Genomic DNA, 12,947 nt, shown 5'->3' on the forward strand with positions numbered 1-12,947 from the left:
CACAGGTGTACTCTCCATTGTCCTGAAATTCCTACCAGAGTACCGCTAGAGTAGCTCGTGTTGCTTCCTGTTTCTCTACAAGTCCTTTAAACATTTCTAGAACCATTTAGAGCTTCAGCTATTACTGCCTGTTTCCACAAAAGTGCATGTATTTTATTAGAATAACTGTAATAGCACAACATCCCCGTCTGAAGAATGGGGATAATAATAGTACCTAACCATCCAGGGCTGGTATAAACATTAAACGAGTTAATAGAAAAATGCTTAGAATGCAGAATGGATTTGTATGTGTGAAAAATAAATTTAAAAAGTTTGTTGAAATATCATGCTGGAGTCAAAGACAGTATGACTCAGAGCAGGTTAGCTTTGAGGGGGTTCAGGGGCCCTGACTTAAGGAGCAGGTGAAGCAGGAAGCGTTTGAAGACATTGTGGAGAGGTTAGAGGGAAATCCAAAGATTAATTTTGACTACTTAAAAAAAATTTGTTTTTTAATGTGGCCTTATGTACTTCCTTTATTCTGAGTTCTGGACCCTAATCAACCACCTCCAGACAGATACATCATCATTTGGTGTGTATCAGGAAAGAAACTTGTTGGGAGAAACAGTTTCCACGTGTCTCCTGAGTTTTGCACATCTTGTGAACAGGGAGACTGACTCCCTTTGGGAATGTCTTTTCAAGGATGTTTGTACAGTGAACAGCCTTGACAGACAGAAATAGTCTTTCCCTCCAATGCAAAGGGCAGAACGCTTACTGCCATTATAAATGTTCAAGTTCCCTAAGCTCAGGTTCCTCTCCTGTCATGAAGTTCCCATGCAAACAGAGTCACCTGGCCCCCTTCTCATCATCCTATGGGAACTGGGGGTCCGGAAGCCGACACAAATGCAGATGCTCTGGCTGCTGCTGTTGCTGTGAGTAATAAATGGTCCTTTGTCTCTGAACCCGAAGTCTCACGTCTTGTACCAGCCTTCGCGAAACTGCAGCGGGCTAATTTGTTAACTTGCAAGTAGGGTAAAATCTTAGACCCTTCAAGGTTCTTGACACAATTGTTACAGTCTGGGGTCCACCTCCTCTAACAGTCCCTTGTTGGGGCAAACAGTCCTAGGTGGTTCTTGGAGAGTGGGTGGTCCAGATCTACACCACGTGATCCTGCTTCTTGGATAGGAAAAGCACGTGGACCAAAGGCAGACAATCTATAGGATAGCTAGTGATCCATAAGGTGGTCTAACAAGCAGACTTTGTCCGTTGGTGACAATAATAACTAATTGAACCCATCAGATCCTCTGTCTCAGGAACTGAGCTGAGGATACAGAGAGGCTGTCAGTTACAGTGGTGGAAGCAGGCATGGCGTGACCCGCAGAGGCAGAAACAAACAGCAGAGGCAGGCTAATGGCAGTGCACTAGATCACAAGGAGGGTCAGTCAGTCAGGGCATGGGGAGGGAAACTGTGGCCTTGTCTCCATGAGCCCTGACCTCAAGGTTGCGCGGTGTCTTAGTCTGCTCGGGCTGTTTTAACAAAATACCATAAACTGCGCAGCTTATAAGCCACAGACATTTATTTCTCGCAGTTCTGGAGGCTGGGAAATCTGAGATCAAGGCGGCAGCAGATTCAGTGTAGGTGAAAGCCTGCTTCCTCCCGGATGGCTGTCTCTCACTGTAACCTCACCGGACAGAAGGGACAAGCAGGCTCTCGTTCACAAAGACACTAATCCCCATCATGAGGGTCCTGCCCTCGCGAGCAACATCCCAAAGGCCCTAACTCCTCATTCCACCACTTTAGCGGGTAGGATTCCAACATATGAATTTTGGAGGGACACAGCATTCAGACCGTAGCCCTCTGCCTCCGCTTTTCTCTTGGTGAAGCCTGATTATTCAATAATTTCCATATTCTTTGAGGCCTGGCAAAAAGGCTAAGAGTCATCTTTTTTTTTTTTTTTCCAGCTTTTTTTGTTTCCTTTTAATAAAGCAGGGGAGGTCTCACTATCATATAATGGAACCACTACTGCCTCTCCCCAACCCTTTCCCCTCCTCCCCCAGACCAGGTTATTACCTAAAAATGGTAACTCTATTCTCTTCCCTCTTGCCCATTTCCTCACCCTCTCCTTACCCTACCTAGTACCCCCATCACTTCAGCCCCGTGTCCCATTTTAACAAGAACAACAGACTACTCTACACTTGACCTCCTGCTAAATGTGCCCATTTGTGACCACAGGCTTGTGAAAAGGAAAGGTTGAGGGAGTCTTGCCTCTGTGGCTTCCTTCTCCCTTTCTAAAGCAACAAAGCATTCTGTTCAGTGACTCCCCGATGGCTATGGGCTTATAATGTCCCCATTTCCTGTGCTTTTTCTTTCTTGTTTTTGCCCTAATCCTTTGTGTTGTCTGGGCCTCTCTGAGCCTCCCCCATGCCTCCTTCGTTAGTGAGGAGGGCATCCCAGCACCTGGTCCAGCAACTGGCACATGGTAGGCACTCAATTACCATAAATTCCCAGACTCTTTCACCCCACCCTTCTTTTTGTCTATCATCCTAACCCGTCTCTCCCACACTCTCTGCATCTCTTTGTGCTCTTAAAATACATCTATGAAGAATCTAGAGGGAGAAGATAAAAGCAAAGACTAAAGAACACTTAATAGAGCATAATTTTATCTTCCAAACAATAAAAAATCCGTAATGTGTGCTCTTTCGTTAATGGTTTTACAGATGACAGTGATAATCTAGTAAGTGTTTATAGGACAAATAGTTGGGTTTTAACAACCTTCTGCCCCTTGAGCATTTAAACATTTTACAAAGCAATCTCTACCACCAACGCCCAGCACTGAAATAGTTTTGGGTGATTTAGGTTGGATCTGTTGTACAGCATTTTGGGGACGGATTTTAACACGATGCTATGGGAAAATATTTCTCTTTCAGATAGTGTTGTTTTTGAAGTATGCGTCAGTTGGATGAGCTTGGGCCAAGACTGGGTGACAGCTACATGCATTTGGCAAACTCTCTGGGGGACAGAAGTGGGAGGATGCAGGCCTAGTGTGCAGAGAACATGTTCTCAGTGTCAGGTAGCAAGGTCCACTGGGTCTCTGGACCATCAGCCAGATCTAATCCACCAAGAGACCAGGAATTAGAAACAGGCAGTCTCACTTAAAAAACAAAAAATAAACCAAAACACCACACTATGAGTTTTTAAAATGATACAAATTATGTGTGAACATTGTAGAAACATGAGAAAATATAGCCAGGAAATTAATAAATAAAATTATCCATCATTTCACTAGCAAGATATAATCACTGTTAGCATTTTTATGCATATCCAGTTTTATTTTCAGTTGTGTATGTATATTTTACACACACACACACACACACACACAAACGGGGACATATTACAAATCATATATTCTTTTTTATTTTTGCTTATACTTTTCTGTGGCCAAAAATTATACATCCACAGTTAAATGGCTACAAGGTATTTCATTGTATGGATGGACTCTAAGTTAATTAACCTATTTGATCATTTAGGATGCTTTCAATTTTCCATTATTATAAATAATGATGTAATGAACACCCTTGTGCATACTTCTTTGAACATTTGTCTGACTATATCCTTGAGATAACTTTCTAAAAAGGAAATTTCTAGGTCAAATGGCATGCATATATTCAGAGCTTAGATACATACTACAACTATACCCTCCAAAAAGTTTCAATCCATTACAGTTTCACCAGCAGTCACATCGGATTTTTGAGCAAAGTTTTCAGGCCAAGCTCAATTCTCAGAAGGAGTTTGAGAATCACCTGCTGCTAAAAATCATAAGATGGCTTGATGTATGTGCAAAATGTTGTTCATACAAGGCTCTTTGGTGCTGTGACCTAGGTCAATTCTACCACAAAGAAAAAATATCCTCGTGTATGGGGACATAATATACATTGATCATGAAAGTAACCCAACAGTTTTCAAGCCCTTAAAGAAATAAACCCAGTCCAAGAATCCTTGGTCAGCAAAATAAGTTATGAAAGTAAGTGTATTTACTTTTCACTGTTGCATGACATATTACCACACTTAGTGATTTAAAACAACATACATTTGCTATCTCACAGTTTATGTAGGTCAGGAGTCTTGGCACACCTTCTCTGGGTCTTCTAAAAGGCTGCAATCAAGGTGTCAGCCAGGGCTGGGTTCTCATCTAGAGGATCAGCTGGGGAAAGGTGTCCTTCCAAGCTCATTCCATTTACTGCTGTAGGACTCATAGAAGCTTGATTCTGCAAAGCCAGTAAGGAGAGCAAGACTCCATTGTGTATCTGCTAACAAAGCAGAGTCTTGCACAGTGTGATGTAATCATGAGAGTGATAGCCCATCCCCTTTGCCATATAACAGAATGTAATTATGTGAATGGCACCCCATCACTTTTGCCATATTCTATTGGTTAGAAGCAAGCCACAGGTCCCAGCTACACCCAAAGGGAGGGGATTACACAAACACATGAACACCAGGAGGTTGGGATCATGAGGGCCACCCGAAGTCTCTGCATCATAGTAAATAACTCTGAAATCTCTCTCCTTAAAGCACTTTCCACATGAGTAATCAAGGGGGCTGAAGGCTTGGGAAAATGTAAAATCTGAAACTCATCAATCTAAAAATATTCATTCTATGTCTCTCGTTTCAACTGGAGGTGAATAACACAACATTCTATAAATAATCCTTGGCCTGAGATAAATGTGGTATCTTCAGAGGTGTACCCTGGAGTGGGTGTTTCATGTTTTCTTGGGAATTCAGTTCTACATCCCTGTGACTCAGTTATTTTCTCCCAGTTTTGTCTTGTGGAATGAGGTGGCTTATTCCCAAACCCATGTCATGATGACCACAGTTGAGACATTTTCCATGTGAACATGTGCTTGCTGTTTTTATGTCTCTAATTACCATGTCTCCCCCAAGACCCAGCCGTGAGCCTTCACAGCCCTTTCAAGAATTTAAAAAATACAAAGGGAGGCAGGAAGTTTAAAGTGTTCTTGAAAAAAGTAATAGGAATCACGTATTAAAAATGGGCACTAAAGAATTTCGTCATTGATGTCCGCATTTTTATCTTCCTTTTTAAAACTCTAGGGAGTGTTTATGTTCTATATTTCACACGTTCTTTTTCGTACGGTCAATCACTGCCTTCACTGTGAAGCCTCTATAGTGTAGCATTTTCTTAGGAAAACGTGCATTTCATGTATCTTCTCATCATTGCTTACAATGAACATCATTTGAGATTGCATCAAAAAACCTTGGAGGGAGGGGAAGGGAAGAAGTTCTCTTAAAACACTTATCCTTAGTCCCCTTCTCTTCCTCCAACTGGTTCCCTTCCCAGACCTACATTTAGAGAAAAACAAACTGTGATGGTCCAGGGGTGAGTATAATAAATGACTGGAAGAATCGTCAGCTGCAGTCACACAATAAAAACTGCAGAGATTTCAAAGGCTTGATTTCTATGTAACTACTTCACTAATCAAGTTATTCCTTCCAAGGGAACCAAAGGGAAGATGGTGATGGTGGGATAAAAATGCTTAATGCGTGGTGTTCAGAGCCCGTCCTTTTCCCCTCGCCTGCTTAGCTTCTTGCCCCGCCATCTTCTCTAAGGAAAGGAAAAGCTTTGCAGAAAGATTCGTCAGAGAAACCTGACTGGGAAATAGAAGACTGTTCCCCAGGTGGTGAGGGGTGTGGGTGGGGAGTGGATCTGGCCCAGGACTGTGTTTGGGGAATTGAGCTCTTCATTGCCAGGCAAGATGAAAGGCGAACTAGGAGAGAAACAGAATGCACTTAGACAAAAGTTTGGGAGGGCTAGGAATTTGGTGGGAGGAAGTTAGGGCAGGGCAGGGCATTTTAGTAACAGTCACTCTGGACCTTATACTTGGACCCTCTTAAATATTTGAGGGAATTGTTAATGAAGATTAGTGTTCCTAGTTAGGCTGGTTTATTAAGTGTTACATGACTCTGACACCCCGAAAGCATGTATTATTAAATGTAAGCATGTACTATCATGACCTCTCCCCAGCACCAGCATGGAGTTCCTACAGCTCCCATAACAACATACCACAAACTAGGTGGCTTAAAACAACAGAAATGTATTATCCCACAGTTCTGGAGGCTAGAAGTCCAAAAGCAAGGTGTCAGCAGGGCCTGCTCCCCCTGAAACCTATAACAGAATCCTTCCTTGCCTCTTCCTAGCTTCTGGTGGTTGCCAGATATCCTTGCCGCTTCTTGGCTTGCAAACACTTCATTCTGTTCTCTGCCTCTGTCATCACATGTAATGTGTGTGTGTGTGTGTGTGTGTGTGTGTGATCCCCTCTTATTATAAGGGCACCAGTCACATTAATTTAGGCAGTACTAGCCCCATATGACCTCATCTTAGCTAATTACGTCTGCAAAGACCCTATTTCCAAATAAGAGCACATTCTGAGGTTCTGGGTGAACATTAGTTTTGGGGGGAACACTATTCAACCCAGGACAAAACAGAACATAAAGAAACACACACACACACACACACACACAAAACTACTAACCAATTAAATTTAGTCTTTATGCTCTAATGAGTTAGTCTTGGAAACAAAGCCAGTGGTATTCTGCTTGGGGAAGGAATACCTTCAAGTTCTCTAATCCTTTCCTAGCCAGCAGACCTCACTGCAAGCAATGGGCTGTACCTTAAGGTTGACCCTATTCTCCAAACCATCTCTTTCTTAAACATTCTGCACAGACACACACACACACACGCTCACACACACACACACACCACCATCACCAACACCACTAACAGGAGAAGGGAGATCTTGATGGTTCTGTACACCTGTCACCTCCAGTACCTGCAGACAAAGCACTTTGCATTTCCCTGGTTTGGAGCAGCAGGACACTAGCCCCACTGGTATCCAGCATCACAGAGAGGTAGGGTCTCTGCAATGCACGTATCTCAGGTTTGGCCAGGAGTGCTGGGAGGACTGGAAAACCAGGGACCACAGGGCTATCTTGTTATGGGGGCACAAGAAGGTAGAAAGGGTACAGTGACATTAGGATACTGCTCCAATAGATGACTCCCCGCCCGCTTAGCTGAGGACGTCTTACAAGAACCTCATTCACCAAGTGCCAGAAGATGTCTAGGACCATATTTTGCCCAAGCAAGGGGTGTGTATCATTCAGAACTGGTAGAGCCCAGTCTCAGACTTACCCCAGGCTCAGGTGTGCAAAGAGAACATAGGTTCTTAACTTTCTATAACAGACCCAGTTGTCCTTAAGTGTCCCCTGACCCCTATGCCACTGACTCGTGAGAAGTGCAGGTGGAACTGAATTGTGGTCCAATCTGGTAGACTCAGGCTATCTCAGTAAGCAGTCTCGTTTGAGTGAGTCAGTTTTTCCAATTTACGTCACTCTCACTGTTCCTCTCCAAGATGGTATCTGGGCATGTGGGAAGCTCAAAGACTTTGGGCCAGTCGGGGAGAGGGAGGCCCTACCTAGGAGCTAGCTGGTATCTGCAGGGGTGACTGGTCTGCTATTAGCCCAGGCTGTTCAGAAGTCCCCTGCTGAACTGGGCAGCTGTGGCCCTTGTGGTCTTGTCTGTCCTGGCTTGGACAAGACTCAAGGTCCCCCCCTGCTGACTCCGCCCCACCGCAGCCCTTGTGGCACTCTAACGGGACTGCCTCTCGAGCCCCAGCTTGGTGGAGGGCCCACCACATGCATGACCACTGTCCCATCTAGGGCCAGGGCACCGGTACTGGGGGACCCTCAAGAAGACAGAGCCTTATGGCTCTGGCTGTCCCATTTGGGGCAACTCCAGCCATCTTTAATAATTCCCAGCTATATCCTCTGCCCAGGACCAGGGCAGGAGCTTGAGAATGACATAGAGGAGATTTTGCATTGTCACATTGCCCTGGCTAGCTCAACTCTCTGAACAAATGTGGCATTGGGGGTCGGGGCAGAGACTGCAGTTAAAGTCTTAAACGCAAACAGGAGGACAGCAAGAGTCTTAAGGGAAAGGCACTGTGCTCCCAACCTAATCCCAATATTACTGTAGGAAAAGGTAGTCCATAGTATTGAGGGTAGGGGCAAAGTGTGGCGCTGAAAAGACAAATCAGAAATTAAGCATTAAGCTCCAGACCAGTGTTCTCCAATAGCATTTTCTGTAATGATGGACATTCTGTATCTATATTGTCTACTATGGTAACCACTAGCCACATGTGGCTATTGAGCACTCGAAATGTGAGTGGTGTCACTAAGGATCTGAATTTTTAATTAATTTAAAGTTAAATTTAGATAGACTCTACCTTAACCTATATGTATCCCGAACCCCTTTGGTACTCTGGTGAAGGCCACGAACTATTTCTCAGACTAATGTATAAAATAGATAGGATTACAATGGAAACCAATTAATTTCACGTTTATAGTGTTATTTAATTTTAAATTAAAAATTATTCTATTTTTGAAAATGTTGGTGATATAGTACTCTATTTTTTTCTTTATTCATGCATTAAATATCAGTCTAGCAGTGAGCCTAATCATCATAATTTTGAAGTAGTGATGAACATAAACAACATTTTGAGGTATCTGATACGATGTAACATGATATGCAAATGATTATGATTTACACAGGTGATAAAATCACAGGTACTGCTAATACTATAATGGTTTGTGTTCAGTTAAGAGTTAGTAAAAAAAAGCATGTAAAAGTTTTTCCCATCCAAGTTTACAAGCCCCCTGAATTCTCTTCACAGCTCTGTTGAAGATACAGGGACCTAGGCTAAAAACCCCTGCTCTAGATTTCTGTAAACAAGACAGGTTGATGAGTAAGGTTAATGCATTCAAGAAATATTTATGGAATGCTTTCTACATGCCAGGTACTGTTCTAGACACTTGGGATGCAGTTGTGAATAAGACAGACAAAGTTGGAATTTTTCTACAAGTTTTCAACAAGTTTATATTTCAGTAAAGGGGAAATACAATGAATCAATAATCCTATCATTTCAGATGGCAGTAAATGCTGTGAAGAAGACATAACAGAGTGACCTGATAGAAAGTGACCCGAGGGAGAGTGGCTATTTTAGACTGGGTGATCAGCAAGGTTTCTAGAGAAAGTGACATTGGAGTTGAGGCTTGAATGCAAGGACCCAGCCACATGAAATCTGGAGACAGCACCTTCTGAGCTTGGGGACAGTAAATAGAAAGGCCCTAGAGCTAAAAGGGGTTGGTGTGATTGGAGTTGCATAATCAACAAGAGAGAGCACCATGGAACTGAGGTCAGAGAGGTGGGGAGGGTCCAAGTCAGTGCTAGAATTTGTGAGTTGTCACAGGTGGCAGGGAATTCAGATTTTATTACAAGTCCACTTAAAATAAAAGGTGGTTACATGATGCTCTCGGTGAAGATTGGATGAAATGGGGAAGTAGAAGCAGGAAATTCATGCAGGAGGCTGTTTTACTCATTCAAGTGCAAGGAGATGGTGGCAGGTGACTATGGAAGGTCCAATGGAGAAAGAGAAGTGAATGAATTTAGGACATGTCTCCAGGTAGAGCTGATCAACTATAATTAGAGAGCACCATGGAAAGAAAACAGTCCCTGAGTGACTCAGGGCAGCATGATTTACTGAGATGAAAGAGTGGGAGGGGAGGTAGATTTGGCACAGAATCGAGACTTATATTTTAGTTTTACTAATGCTTTCTAGTTGTTGAAGTAGAGAAGTTTGTGTATATGAATCTGAAGCTCAGTGAAGAAGTCAAGACCATAAATATTGGATTCACCATCACAGAGATGGTATTTAAGCCATGGATTGAGTGAGGTCACACAAGAACAGTGTTTGTACCGAAAAGAAAGGGCTGGATCTGAGTCTTATGGAAAGCAAGTATTTAGGATTCGTTTTTTGATTATTTATTGTGCACCCTTTTTTGGTCTGTACTTTCAGGTTCATGTGTGCTTCGTGAGGCAGTAAAGTTAGCTTGCACCTCCAACCCCAAACAGTTCCTCGGCTGCTCTGGTCAGTTGTGCGTTAACATGTGACCTCATGAGGCTTCTGAGAAAATGCAGTTATCCTATTTGCAAGGACCCATTCCCATACACTCCCATAACTAACATCACAATGATGCTTCCATGGGGCATTTGCCATTCTTTTTTGGTGAGTCCAGCATCTTTGAATCTCCTTCCTGTATTGGAACAAGTCCCCACTTTGTGAGCTCTTCCTTCCTCTATAGATTTCCCAGGGTGCGGGCAGGTGATCTGGTTTCTACCGATCAGATATGCCCACCCCAGACTTTGAGCAGGAAGCTAGAGACACAAAGTAGCAGATCCTGTCCCCAGTCCATTCTGGAGAAGGTAGTTGCGGCCACATTCACTCCACAGTCAGGGGTGGCAGAGGTCCCAGCAGTGTCAGTGGTGCAGACTATAATGTCTTTGCACAGGAGGGAGCAAGAGTGTTTCCACTGGAGCTGTCTGTGGAGTCATCTGGAACTTTCTTTGTTAGAACACATTCTCCACGCTTGGCTTGCTGGGCTTCCTGGAGATTCTATGAACCACTTTTAATAAATTCCTTTTCTGCTAAACCAGCGTTGATGTTTGGGTTTCCCAGGAAACAAGCAGACCGAGATTTGTGTGCAAGAGCTTTTTGGGTGGAGCGGCCTCGGGATCAACATCTGTGAAGGCTGAAGTATACAGGATGGGGCAGTGGAAGAACTTGAATCCTCGTCTGATCCCATGGGGAGCTCTAGAGCTGGGAGTTGCCTTGAATTGAGCTGAGGGGGCTGGGATTTTTTACCCCTACTGCCCCCACTGCCCAGTCACCGGACACAGGTGGCCCCAGGGAGGGGGCATGTCGTTGGGTAAGGTGACTGTCAGATTGAGAGCCATTCCTAGCCAGGGATGCAGCAGCTCCCTGACAGGAAACTGTCAGCCGCCAGCACTCCCAATCTCCAAAACAAGCTTTACAGTTTGGAAATCCATTATTCCCCTGAGATCTAATAATAATCTGCTTATGTTCTTCACAGTTCGAATAAGAGACTGAGGCTCAGAAATATTAAATGAACTGCTAGAAAGTGGTAGACATGAAACTCAAACCTTAGTCTTATGATTCCAAATCCTGTTGCTTTGCCTGCACCATATGGAACATTGAAGAGAAACAGACAAACCCCCAGGAATAGTCAAACTACCCAAGAACCAGAGTAGGGCTTGGCAGTTTTAAGATTTTGAGGCACATCACTTTGGGAGCTTTTCTCAGGAGATCTCAGTTTAGGAAGGATTTGGGACAAGGGAGTCCAGTTGGAACCACCATTTGTGAAGGAGTCTTGCCCTATACTCCTGTGCAAAAAAAAAAAGGGCCACTGAACAGCAATCAAATCCCCACGCTGGATATTATTTTTTGACATGAGACATCTATTCCTACCTTCACTTATGTTCCCTCCTAGGGTCTGAAAGGCAGCTGGGGTTCTGGGTGAGATTTCATGTCTGCCAGGGAAACGCACTTGCTTGATATTTGGAAGGCAGAAGAGGGATGGAGACTATTTCCCTATAACTGGGGCAGTGGACAAAAGTAAAGGGCAGCAGCCCGACTCCACGCCCCCCGCCTGGTCACCAGTGACAGGGACAGAGACGGCAGCAGCAGCAGCTGTTTCCCAGCCTCCAGCGTACAGTACAGTGGCTGGTTTTGAAGCCAAAAGGCCAGGAGCTGTTGCCTGATTTCTATTCCTCCATCCCTTCCAAACATTTTGTTAGCACTTAATTTCCTGTATTAAGCCAATGTCTCTTTCTGCTTGAAATACTTACCATGATTTTCTTTTTCCGGTGCAGAACCTCATCTAGCACCCCAGTAGTGAAGCCAGAGTCACTGACTTTGCTTCACACACCCACACACATGGCACAACCAGAAGAAGAAAGTTCTTACTGGGAGAGTAACACAGAACAAACCAAATCCCTAAGTGTGAGATGACTCCTTCAGGGAAAGCAGTGACAAAGGGCCATTTGGGGATTGCCTCTTGGAGCAGGTGGATTTGGAGCCTTGTCTTGCTGTCTGGATTATAATATTCAACCTTTCTGATCATGACATTTGGTGCCGGCATGGACCTGTCCTCCACCATTTTGACCCAGCATCCACAGAGAGGTGAGGTGTGAAATCCTAACAGGTGGTCAGGACCCTTCCCGGCGCACTGTGTCGACAAGATGCTTCTCTGATAAAGCAGATGTGCGGGAGCCCATGACCACTGGCAATTAACCAAGTGTCAGCTAAAGTCAGAGGCACCAAAAGCATGATGAAATGAAGAAGAACACTTTATGGGCCCCATGAATCCCATCCCCAAGAAATGGAGAGAAGCAATAAACTTTTGGAAGTTAAGAGTCACTTGGATTTGTAGCCATTAAAAGCAAAAAGATTCAAGCATGAAACAAATATTCAAGAACAGACTGCCTACAAACACAGAGCCTGGAAGATGGAAGATGCTATGAAACTACTGGTTGAATGATACGCAAGGTAAGAAAGGATTAAGGTAACGTGCAGGCACCCTTCCATTTTTTAACAAGAATCACTGAAATATGCAGTTTCCACTTCATAGGGCTGTTTCTGTGTTTCAGGCAACAGCTGGTCCCACTTTCTTGCTGTGGGTACCATGAGTTCTAGTAAATCTTGTGTAATAGATGTATTCATATGCTCCATCCTTTTAACAATCTTCTTAATTAGGGTGCTGTCCTTTAAAAGCAAAGCATTTATATAGTTACTTTATTGCATTTGAATACAGTGTTAGCTTCAGTAGACTTAATATAATTTTATAGGTTTTTTTAAAAAAATTGCTTTACAATGAAGGGAATTTATTTTATCATCAGTACAGAGTTATTCCCATGGATATTTAAGAGCCATTGGTACAGAGGTTTATGAATCTCTGTTGGGAAGGGAAGGTCCTACAGATGTAGTAGATGGTAGTAGTTTGGCTAGTTATTAACTTAACTTCTGCGAACCTCAACTTTCTTATT

This window comes from Balaenoptera physalus (assembly GCF_965194825.1).
Source record: "Balaenoptera physalus genome assembly, chromosome: 5".
In the NCBI taxonomy this organism is placed as follows: Eukaryota; Metazoa; Chordata; class Mammalia; order Artiodactyla; family Balaenopteridae; genus Balaenoptera; species Balaenoptera physalus.